At 42.1% G+C, this 11,183-nt stretch overlaps 1 long non-coding RNA gene across 3 annotated transcripts; it reads left to right on the forward strand.

Moving 5' to 3' along the window:
- Window positions 1–633: 633 nt before the first annotated feature.
- On the forward strand, window positions 634–9,912 carry LOC109750929 (uncharacterized). Of its 3 annotated transcripts, none has more exons than XR_012203354.1 (11): window positions 634–1,454; window positions 1,544–1,819; window positions 1,964–3,654; window positions 4,369–5,227; window positions 5,544–6,698; window positions 6,804–6,885; window positions 6,967–7,042; window positions 7,186–7,242; window positions 7,320–7,424; window positions 7,528–7,580; window positions 9,509–9,912. It is a non-coding gene; the product is annotated as an uncharacterized lncRNA (long non-coding RNA). The 3 variants fall into 3 exon arrangements; XR_012203355.1 differs by having other exon boundaries at window positions 1,964–2,021; window positions 2,532–3,654; window positions 6,967–7,242; XR_012203353.1 differs by having other exon boundaries at window positions 6,967–7,242.
- Window positions 9,913–11,183: the final 1,271 nt, after the last annotated feature.

Below are 11,183 nucleotides of genomic sequence, written 5' to 3' on the forward strand. Positions count from 1 at the left end.
AATCAATGTAAAGGCTCGCTTTGCTTCAGCTTTATGCCGTTGCCACTGCTGTTATCCATGTACTGAAGCTCCCCAAATAGACGTACAAACTACTGTTACTTCTAGTTCAACTTGGTTGAATGATTAGTTATTTCGAGAGAAAAAACGTGGCCTAGTTTACTTGGGCCAGTCACTTGCTCGTGTTTCCTTCTGTTATTGAAATTGAAGTCAAACAACTTATAATACAAAACAGGGGAAACCCTTTTTCGTCGATATAGTGTTCGAAAACATTGATCGCTATATTGTTGATGTTGTTCACTCTCACAAAACTGAAACCCGTCCTTGGAACTCGAGAGTTCCCTCATGGCAATGAATGAAGCTGTTATTTAAGCTTGTGCTCAATTGCTAGATTGTTACTTTGATAAGTTTGTTGCAAGTACCTCTGTCCGAAGTCTATGAGGATCATAATAATTGGTTGCACATGAGCACTTGTTTGCAGTCTCTCCACGCTAAGCTTTCAGGAATTTTAGAAGTACATGGGCCCTTTGATTCAGTAGCGCGGGTCCCATGATGAAATCTGGTATGCCATGCCATGTACTGCGGTCCGCAGATACTGTTTTCCCCTTGAGTGGGGAGTCGGCAAGGCAGGGAGAATGTTGAGATACATCATACAGTACCATGTATTTATCTTTGTAGCAAGAATGTATAGTGAAGAGAGAATGTGCAGTGCTCCCACGTGTTTCTTCTTCTTTCCTTTTTTAGCTTCTGTAGTACCTATCCTATGAATGAATGAATGTTACTAAAGAGGACTGATTTTTTGATTGAGTATTGTCAGCACGGGCATCTATTTTCAGTGTACGCAATTCTTAGTTCGTTGCAGTACTATCGTATCTCAACCTGCTGACTGCTGTGTTGTTGGATGTTAGACTGGTTTACCTATTCATGCGGAGTAGTTTGGACCGGGAGAGATTTTGAAAAGTCTATTCCAATAAACACGAGTCCTCTGATATTATTATTTTTTGAAATTCTCTGATTTTTGTAACCACAGAGAGAAGTGGAATAGAGTAGAACGACACAGGCGAATGAAAACAAGAGTTGGCTTCTAAAGCCACACAACAAACTGTACACGGGATAACTATGACCCTTCGATCAGAGCAATTTACACATATCCTATTGCCCATATTGCGTCAACGGTTTATCACTTAGATCAACGTCTCAGATTAAATGTCCTGCCAAGCAGACGCCATCGTCTGCCAATCCTCGCAGCGCTCCGCGTCCTCGATCCCGCGGCCCCGCCCGTGATTTCCGAAAAGATTCCACCCGAATCACGCCTTATCAAGAAGAATGGGTCAGTTTAAAAAGAAAAAAAAAAACGGATCGTAGCAAGCGCCGCCGCTCCTCCCGATCGCCCCGAGCCAACCCCGCCTCCGGTCGCCTCCCACGCACCTGCAAGCCGCCGCGGACGCCCTCTGCCGGTCAGCCGCACCCAGCATCCTCCTCCTCCCTTCCCTCTCCCTCTCCTCACTAATCTCTCTCTCTCTCTCTCTCCATTCCCGCACTGCAGGGCTCCGCCGGACCGTCCCACGCGACTGCCGGCCTCCTCCCGACCAGACCGACGATGGCGACGACCGGATCTGACCGGCCCCGTCCGTTTCCGCCTCGCCTAGCCGCACCACTCATCCGTCCCACCTCTCCCAGCCAGCCCCGCCGCCCCCTCCCTGCCGAGCCCCATGGTGGTGGACGGTGACATCTTACCTGGACTGGACTGGAGAGTTGCATGCAATCAGGCCTCCCTCCTCTCCACTAAGTGCATCTGATTCTGAACACAGAGTTCTTCACGGTAAGTGTTCTACCGTTTTTCTCTTTAGGCAGAAGTGTATGCTGCTATGTTGGTTCAACCTTTTGGTAGCGTTCTGATGAAAATGATGGTTTATTTCATTCAGATGCTGATTAGTTTGCTTGTGGATGTGCTATTTTGACGCAGGTAATTGTCAATTCTCTGACGCAAGCCATTTGTGTGAGCCTGCTAATTAACTTATATGGTAAGACTCTATGGGAGGCTCCGACAATAAAACTATTTTAGAAGACACGGCAATATTTTACTATATGAAGTGAAAATGTACAAGTTGTAGATGGACAATTATGGTAGCTCTTCTATACAGTTATTTAGTGTCCAGCGAGGCCCTCAAGAGGATATCTAAAGAAGTGAGAATGTACACCTTGTTTTTCTAGGCGAACATGACTTGGATGAGTCGATAGCATAGTAGCCGTAGTTATCTAAAAAAGGCAGTGCCCCAGGCAACAAAGTAAATTGTTCTGCTGTCCAATGCATTGAAGCTATAATGCATATATGCTTAGTAAATTGTTTAGATTTATCTGAGACTAATAATGACCAACTTAGTGAATTGTTAAACCTGAAAGTTTGTGTTTTCCAATTAACATAGTGAATTGTTTGCACAATTCAGTTCCGTGTTGATTGAATGGACGTGACGTGATGTTTTCTCCCGGGAACGGACTGAAGTGGATTGACATGGTTTCTGTCCATCATGCAGTTATGTGCTATTCTTCCTTGCTGCAGTGTTGCGCATCTTTGCTGCTGTGGCTGACTCCATGAATATGAAAGCTATATTTACTCCTAAGCTATCAGTGTCCTCTAACTTCCTTCCATGAGAGGTATTTGCTCTCAGTCCCAGCCATCCTTATTACAAGGGATGCAGCAAGGTTCAATGGATCATGACGTTTTGGCTAGATTTGAATCTGTATCTACCAAATCTGTGCGTACATTTTTTATGCTATAAATTTCTTTTTCTTTCAGTATCCTATTGAAGTTCTATCAGCCGACAGGTGCATTGCACTGTTGAGGAGACACATGCATTTGTATTCGATATTGAAGCGAGCCTGACACCCTCAAAGAACTATACAATGATATTTGGCCATTGCTTTCAGTATTAGAGAAGCATAGAAACAGAACTGCAGGGCTTACTGTATTTTTATGTGACATTCCTCTATGCCATCATGCCATACTGTTTATTTTGAGCAACCTTTCTATGGTATTTTGTTGGACAGTTTTTAGTGTAATCTCAAGCACCTCAATATATGGTAAACAACTGCATGCTTGGGTATATGTTTTATTCTCAATGATGTATTCCTTTTATTTGCTCTGTTACTGTAGCAATCAAAAAGAATCGGGCACAAGCTCCAGTTAGTCCTGTACAAAAATTGGTGTAGAAGTGTGGTCTATGGATTCCTTATTTTGTCGATTCATACTTGGGATTGTAGGGAAAAGTGTGGACTATGGATAAATACCAGAACTGGATTGACCATGTCACATCTTCACCAAGAGTCATGGCACTGGCATATTCAAGCTTTGTTGTTTCCTTCGTTTCCAAGCAACACTCTTAAAGGCAATATATGCAGGTTTATCATTCATGTGAGAGATGTGAAGGATGAAACAAAAGTAAAAGGTGTTTATGCTAACGGAGCATCATAATTATGCTAACAACCTCCATGGAAGGGAAGGGCCCGGCAGGCTCGTGCAGGCGAGAGAAGCTGGGGGCGCTCGTCAATTGGGCAGATGGCGGCCATCCAAGTTTCTTCACTCGATCTGGGCAGGGTCATGGCAGCGTACGCGAGGGGTGGAGGCGAGCGACCCTCTTGAGCCGCGCATGTCGAGAGGTAGCGGCCGTGCCCCTCCTCCTTCCCTTCTCTTCTCCCCTTCTCCTCTCCAATTTAGGATGCCGTCCTCTGACATCTTCCTCTTCCAGTTTTTTAAACCTAATTTGATTTCTCAATTTCTGGTTGCTTGTGAAGAGTAGAAGAATTTTGATGAAGAAGAACAGTGTGAATTCTCTCTCTCTCTCTCTTGAATACAATCATGTTTGTTCCTGCATTTTGATGTTTGATTTTTTCTGTGTAATACAGCACATGACATGATTTTATACTCCTATTAACTACTGACAAAAGCTAGATTTGTAAATGAAGGTCTCAAAAGTGTTTGTTTTTACCTTTCGTCAGACCAGTACATGGTGTTGGTCATGTAGAAGTTGTTGGTCATGCCTCTGTATAAGCTAGCTGTAATATTTTTCCACGGAATATGATGATTCATGTTCATCTTCTATATGGTTGTTTTCACCATACTAAAGTACATGGAAATCTAGGCTTGCAGATTAATACAGCTTCAGATGCTTTGTTTTGGGGAGGAGGTAGAAATCAGTGGTTGTGCTTAAGCGTTTGTTCTTTATTTACCTTTGAGGCATAAATTCAAATGATTAGTATATGCATGGTAATTTCTGTGCTTTTGATAACCACTAGAGGACCGTGTGGCAACTAATTTATGCTTGATTATCTCCTCCTTTTTATTCCTGACGTTTAGCTCTTGCCCTTGATCAGTTCTTTTGAAAGGAGCTCTTCCTCGGCCTCCGCCTGGGCGCGACCTGCACTGTCAGTACGTATGTTGTGGCCATGCCAAAAATAAACACTTAATTAAATTTCTGTTTTTAACTAACCCCTCTTCCGTTTCAGTCATGTTCAAGTCTGAATGCCTTTTCTCCTATATATATGTTACATCAGGTGATGACATAATTTAGTTAATGGCATTATGGCAGGACTCATGTTGTCATTGGTTACAATGGTGGCTCATGAAGTTCAAAAAATGTGTTCTTTACAGATTTGAGATGATAGAAATTCAGAATAGGTAAGACAATAAGCCGTGTTTATTCTTTGATGCTCTAGCTGTCACATGCCGCATAGTTTTTTGCGCCCCACATACTATTGGCTGCCTCTATGTTGTTTTACTAGATCCATCTCCATGAGCTTTGTTATTTATAGTGGATCTGTTTATTATTTCCGGTCCAGCTTAGGGTAAGCATTATGAATGACATGCTGTTTTCATCCTTTTGTTGTCAATAATTGATGTGGGTATGCTTTAGTTTTCTCTCTGCGGCCAACTTACTGTAGTTAGTGAAGAAAAAGATAAATGAAGGAAGTACATGCTATACTACTATGTTGACTAGATAAAAATATTATGGATGGAGTGTTTTAGTTGTGTTCAAACTTCAGGGGAGGAGTACAGCCAGCCAGGTTAGTGTGTACATTGCTTTTCTATTTTTGACGGGCTGATGCGCATGCATTGTTTGTGCTTCCCTAAAATGAGCTAATTAATTCACTTAATTTGCCATGTGATTTGCAGCACTGCAATAGAAGAAAATGCAGAAAGAATGAACAAGAAGCTATAGATGGATATGTCCAGGTTGCAATTTTTCTACCTCCACCCCATGATTCAACTTATGATTTAGTTGATAGTATGATTCCTTGCCTGGGAGGATGCCATAAACAAGATATGCATTAAGTTTCTCATGCATTTTCATTATAGTTGCATTTTGCTAGAGCAGATCATTTTAGATGGATATATATGTACGTATGTTGGTGGAAGTCAGAGAGATTAAGAGGGAGAAGAGTGGGAGAAAAAACGCCAGGGAGAAAGATAGCTAGACAACTGATTAGTATATATTGTCAACTGTATATTTTGATTACTATTTAGAAACTAACTTCCATTATTTCAATAGGGTGGCATGTGGATGACCTGTGAATTTGATTCTCGCATCTGACCCTGATCGTGAAGGTGAAGCAATTGTTTGGACCATTAAAGCAATGCTTGAACAGCAGGGTGGCATTGGTTTGCCATGTTTTACAATCATTTGCGTGTAGTACTCTGTTGACTCAGGTGCTTTGCTATTATAATGTTAACATTTACGGGTATTAATCTGTTGACTCACTTGGCTCACTATGTGACTGCAAGTAGCCCAGAAGCTTTACGAAGGGCTCGGTCTTTTGTCGGAACAAGCAACGGGGTTAATAACATACCTCAAGTCAGAATATATTGCTTTCATGCAGATGCCATTCTACTTTTAGTTGATTTCTAGAGTAGTTTCGTTGTTTATAGATGTATCATGTAGGTAGGGTAAAACATCCTCTTGGTCTCTTTTGTATGGTCTCTGGTTGTAGATTAAAATTGGTGCGTTCATGCGAGAAATATCAAATTGGTCCCCTCTATATACAAATGAACTGTAGAGAAAGATTCCACATGGCACTAGCTTTAGGGAAGTAACACGCAAACAAAGGAGAGAGATTACAGAGTAGGATGATGTTGTTTGTTCCTATATTCTCAACTGAACCAAGCATCGTACGAAGATATCATATTCCAAAACTGATTGAGAACCAAAATGAGAGCTAATTTTTATATCCTTTGCTTTCCATGGTTTTCCTCTTTTGCACATCAAAACGAGAATAGACATTATTAAGTTGGTACCACATCCATGTCGCACAGCTGCGTCTACATGTTACTCTGTTTTTTATCATCAGATAGAAATAATAATGTTTTATTCTGCTACCAAAGGTCCGAGGCTACAACCCAAACTTCTTCCTCCAGGCTGGATCAGGACCACACGGTCGAGGCGTGCATAAACTCTTACTCAACCGTGTCGGTCGGGAATAAGATGGCAGAGGACCCAAGGTTGCTCAGCAGTGACTCTTCTTCGTTGCCGAGTTCTCAAGGCACTCTGCCTGGTCATCAGAATGGAGCTGCCGAACGTGGGGAGTAGACGTTGCACGACCAATCCAGTGGAATGTCCAGAAAGCCATCAGGGGAGCAGCTCGCTGCTGAGGCTGGTGTGCGCTCTCAGTTCTCTACCCTGTCGTCTCGCTCCCTCTCGCACAACTAGGTACCTCCACCACGTGTTAACGCCACCTGAACGTTTTCTATCCTGTATGTATGCATCTTTTTGCCTGAAGAGCTGTGTGATACAGAAAAGAGCCTTTCCTTTCAGGCACCGCAAAGGAGAGTATGATACCAGGATCAACTTAGCTAGGCAAGGTATGGAGATGAGCTCAAACATCATCTGGAAGCAGGTATGTATAATTCACTTGCTCTGTACTCGCAGGCATATGGGATCTGATGTTCCTGATGAAGATATTTCCCTCTTTCCACAGGCTTCTTACTAAGGTTAAAGAACATGAAGAAGAGATTGCACTTTTAAGAAGACAGCTTGCTGACTATTCGGTGAAGGTACCATGCCATGCATACTGCATACTGCATACAAAATATTACATTACCTTTTTACCCCCTTCCACATCCTCGGTTTTCGCTTTTCGATATGCATCCACAAAATCTAACTGGACTGTCTTGGTCTGATGTCTGGTGTTTCGAAGCCAAATACTTAATGAGAAACATGTTTTGGAAAAGCGCATTGCATATATATGTGAATGGTAAGTATCTTTATCTTATCAGCTTAAAATATTATCTTGTAGTAAACCAGACTAATTCTATAACGCATTGTTTTCAGGCATTTGATCGGCAGCAACAAGATTTGGTTGATGCTGCATCAAAAGTTTGAGCCTATAGACAAGACATCATCGAAGAGAACATCGGGCTGACATATGCGTTGCAGGTAACTTTCTTCACTGTTATACTGTCTGTTAAAATTCAGAGAGGCAGTTAACATTTCAGTACTGAACCGATGTTGCACTGATGTGCTTGATTCAACCTTACAGTGCGTCCGGAACCACCAAACACGCCCACCATGAAGAGTTGGTTAGATCACGAGGTAATATTCTTCACCATACTAGAAATGCCATCTTAGAGTCCTGGTACAATTGAAAACTAGATAACCTTGAAAAAGGTCATCTTGAGTTTAGCTAGAAAACCAAGTTTCTGATTTACCCGAACATACTAGAAATAACATTAATGTGTTAGGCGTCAGATAAGACAAATTGATGTATGGTAATGATGATAATCAATAATGCTTAGCAGTAATTTCAGAAGAAGAAAAGAGCATACATGAGCAAGTCCAGAAAAAGAAGCTGGGAAAGGGAATTGTTTAAGGGTGGACAGAAGGCATGAATTCTTTTGGCAAGTAGATAAACAGTTGATGTAGCACTTTGAAGGTCCATTTCGATATAGAAAGGCCATGGAATGCATAAAACGTGAACTTTTGTAATCATGCTCAGAGACGCTAGGTTGCTAAGCACTCAGGCTACAAATATTGCTATCCATGGATTAGTAGTGTTGATCATTGTATGGTCCAAAGTGTTTTCCAGCTTAAAGGAATTGAATTTATATGATCTTTCATAATAAATGGTGTACTTACAGAACTTGATTGATAATAGGACCTGCATTTCAAATGAATGTGAGTTACATTCAGAACTCCATTATCATGTACTCCCTCCGTTCCGATTTACTCGTCGTGGTTTTAGTTCAAATTGAATTTGAACTAAAACCACGACGAGTAAATCGGAACGGAGGGAGTAGCATCCCATGGGTGATTTTGGGGAAAATGTATCCTGGTTACTACACTGGTCACTCAGGCATGCTCGCACCGGCAGCCCTCAGTGGCAAGACAAAGGATGCAGCCATGGGAAGGTAAGAGGAATCTGCCAGTATCCTTGTGTGTACGTCCTTGTTGCTGCCACTTCCTCCCTGGCCTCCATGTCTCGTCTTTTTAGCTTTTTAGCGTTCTTGTCAAGTACAATAGTGTAGTTAATATGTTAATTATTAGATTATGTTACTAGAGTATTAGAAGAATTTTTTGATATATGTATTTATAGGATTCTGTGATGTTTGATGCAAAAATATTGATGGCCAGGCACTATACTGCGCATAAGTAAAATTTCCAGTTTTTTCTTTTTGTGATCAGTACCAAAACCTATAAAGAATGTTAGCTTCTGATTGGACCCTTGCTGATTCATTTACTAGAACCCAGAACCCAGGTTGTTACAACAACACTTTGTAGTTTTGTTCCTCAGTAGAAAGTCGCTTAGCTGACGTTACAGCATGAGGTCTGCTGAACTTTCCCTGTCGTGTCTCTCTAGACACAGATGAATGCACTGGACTTTTTGAGATTGAGGCCACCAACGGCATATGCCAAGGGCGTCCATTGACAACCTGCCCAAGGAGGTACAACCGGACACTTGGTCGGCTGCCTGCTGGTCTGGGAACTACACAATATCCTGAAACCCACTATCCTCTAATGCATGAATCTCTATGCTCAATTGGTACTTTCCACTTAGAGTCACAAGTCCACGCTACAACTAATTTATCATCGTTCCATCTTATTCTATAATGCAAACATCATGTTTTTTCATCGAGAGAAAGAACATTAAGAAAAAATTTCTCATTCTATTGTAGCAATAGCGACTGTACAAATAGCGGTACTGTGTTTGGTCGTTTGTTCTTGTGGCTTCCTGGCCATGGGCACTTTACTGCTTTGTTCAAAAAAAAACTGATATGTTTATTCTGCTGGTACAGCTACTCTTTGGCAGGGGCATTTTGGCTTGGAATAACATAAATGAACCTAAATTTCTTATTATTTTATATCACTTTTTGTATTGTTGTCCTTGTGCACATCATCTGGATGCTTTGAAAGTATTTACCCATCTTTCTTTTGATTCGAGTTGTCTTTATGTCAAAGACTATTACATAGAATTAAGAAAGGCCATAGTTAAACAGAATAACAACTGCGGCATTTCCTTGCAGAAAGGGGGAGGAGTGAAAAACAAACTGAGGCGGGCGGAGGTAAGTGGCGGCGCAGTCCCCCCGTGGCTTCTTCGTGGTGAGGGCTCAAGGATTGAGGAGGAGAAGAGGAGGTGGCAGATTGGAGAAGAGGAGGAGGCGGATTGGGGAGGAGGAGAAGAGGAGGCGGGGATCGGGAGAAGAGGAGGCAGGGGATTGGGAAGGGGGCTCTTGTTTAATATACTGTTTTGCGCAGGTTGAGATGCATGACATGATGTTTTCCTTTTACATTTATGAGTATTACAGAGTCCTTTCTTTTTCCACAAGGGGCAGTAGCTGTGCCATTTGATTTGAAGGACAAAGAGTTGATCACAAAGGGGTAACATTCAGGATATATACACAAAAGAGTATAGAACCAAATTATATGATGTAATTGACTACTATTTCTATTAACTTCTCCTGTACACAATGTTCACGAGGTACATTTTGTTGTGTCACTTGTGTTTATTCTTTTTTAGTTGCAAGTTTACAGCTACTCGGAATTCCTAATTGTAGACTCAACTATCTTGACCTACTGATGAGCTAATTTGTGGCATTATTACCTTAAGAAAACATTTGCATTTAATTTCCTTTATATATAGGGGTATAAGTTCTTATCAAATGTACTTAAATATACGGTTATTGAAAAAATGCAAATATTTTCAACACGAACATGGTTTTAAACGGGTCTTTGCGCCATTTGGCGCAACTGGTCATTTGGTTCTAATAAAAAAGAAGAAGAAGATCTCATGTGGACTCGGTAGCCAATCTTGGGCTGTTATAGCCATGGGCCTGACTTACGGGTCTCGGCCTTGCAGGGCTATTCGGGCTCTTTTTGGGTTTATACCTCCAGTCATCGTTTCCCTCGGAAAAAAGCCCTCCAGTCGTCGTCAGCGACGAGGTCCACAAAAGGCGGCGGCCGGCCATGGATTTGCCCGAGATCGCCGCCGGCGACGGCAGCTATGACTTCTGGCTTCTGCCTCCGCTCGCTCTCCGCCGTGCTCTCCGCACGCGACGCCACTCGGTAAGCCGGCACACGATTTTCTTGCGTCGCGTTTGATTTATGCTATCGATTCGATGCGCTGGCAACTGGCGTGAAGCCGGTGGATATGTGTGTGTGTTCTGCGTCGGCCCTAGTTGATGCGAGCCTAGAGTTATTCTGCAACACTTGGGAAGGATTCCTCTGTTCCGTCAGGGTTTCGATGCAAGCTTCAGATTCAGACTGCCTGTGTGTGTATGCTTTTATAGAAAGAAAGAACAACTGACGGAGTAGTAAATCCCATTTTGCCCCTGCCAGTGACCAAATCAAAGAATCGCCTCAGCCTCGGACTTGATCCTTTCTTTTCCTACCTATCAGAAGCAAGCAGAGGAACATGCCATGCCAGACAAAGTGTTCTAATGCTGAAGCTGCACTTAAAAGGTGGCTCACATCACCTTCAGCATCAGCACTGCCGCTCGATTCCTTGTGATGGTTACCCCTTGCCTACTAGTAATTCCTTTCCTCTTTCTCGACAAAAGGGCATGCCACCGGAGGCGAGCAAGCATATATATATATATATATATATATATATATATATATATATATATATATATATATATATATGTATAAATGCGTTGCTTCATCACCCCATAAAAAGAGAAACAGAATACGTGTTGCCTT

The sequence above is a fragment of the Aegilops tauschii genome, chromosome 2, assembly GCF_002575655.3.
Source record: "Aegilops tauschii subsp. strangulata cultivar AL8/78 chromosome 2, Aet v6.0, whole genome shotgun sequence".
Classification (NCBI taxonomy): domain Eukaryota; kingdom Viridiplantae; phylum Streptophyta; class Magnoliopsida; order Poales; family Poaceae; genus Aegilops; species Aegilops tauschii.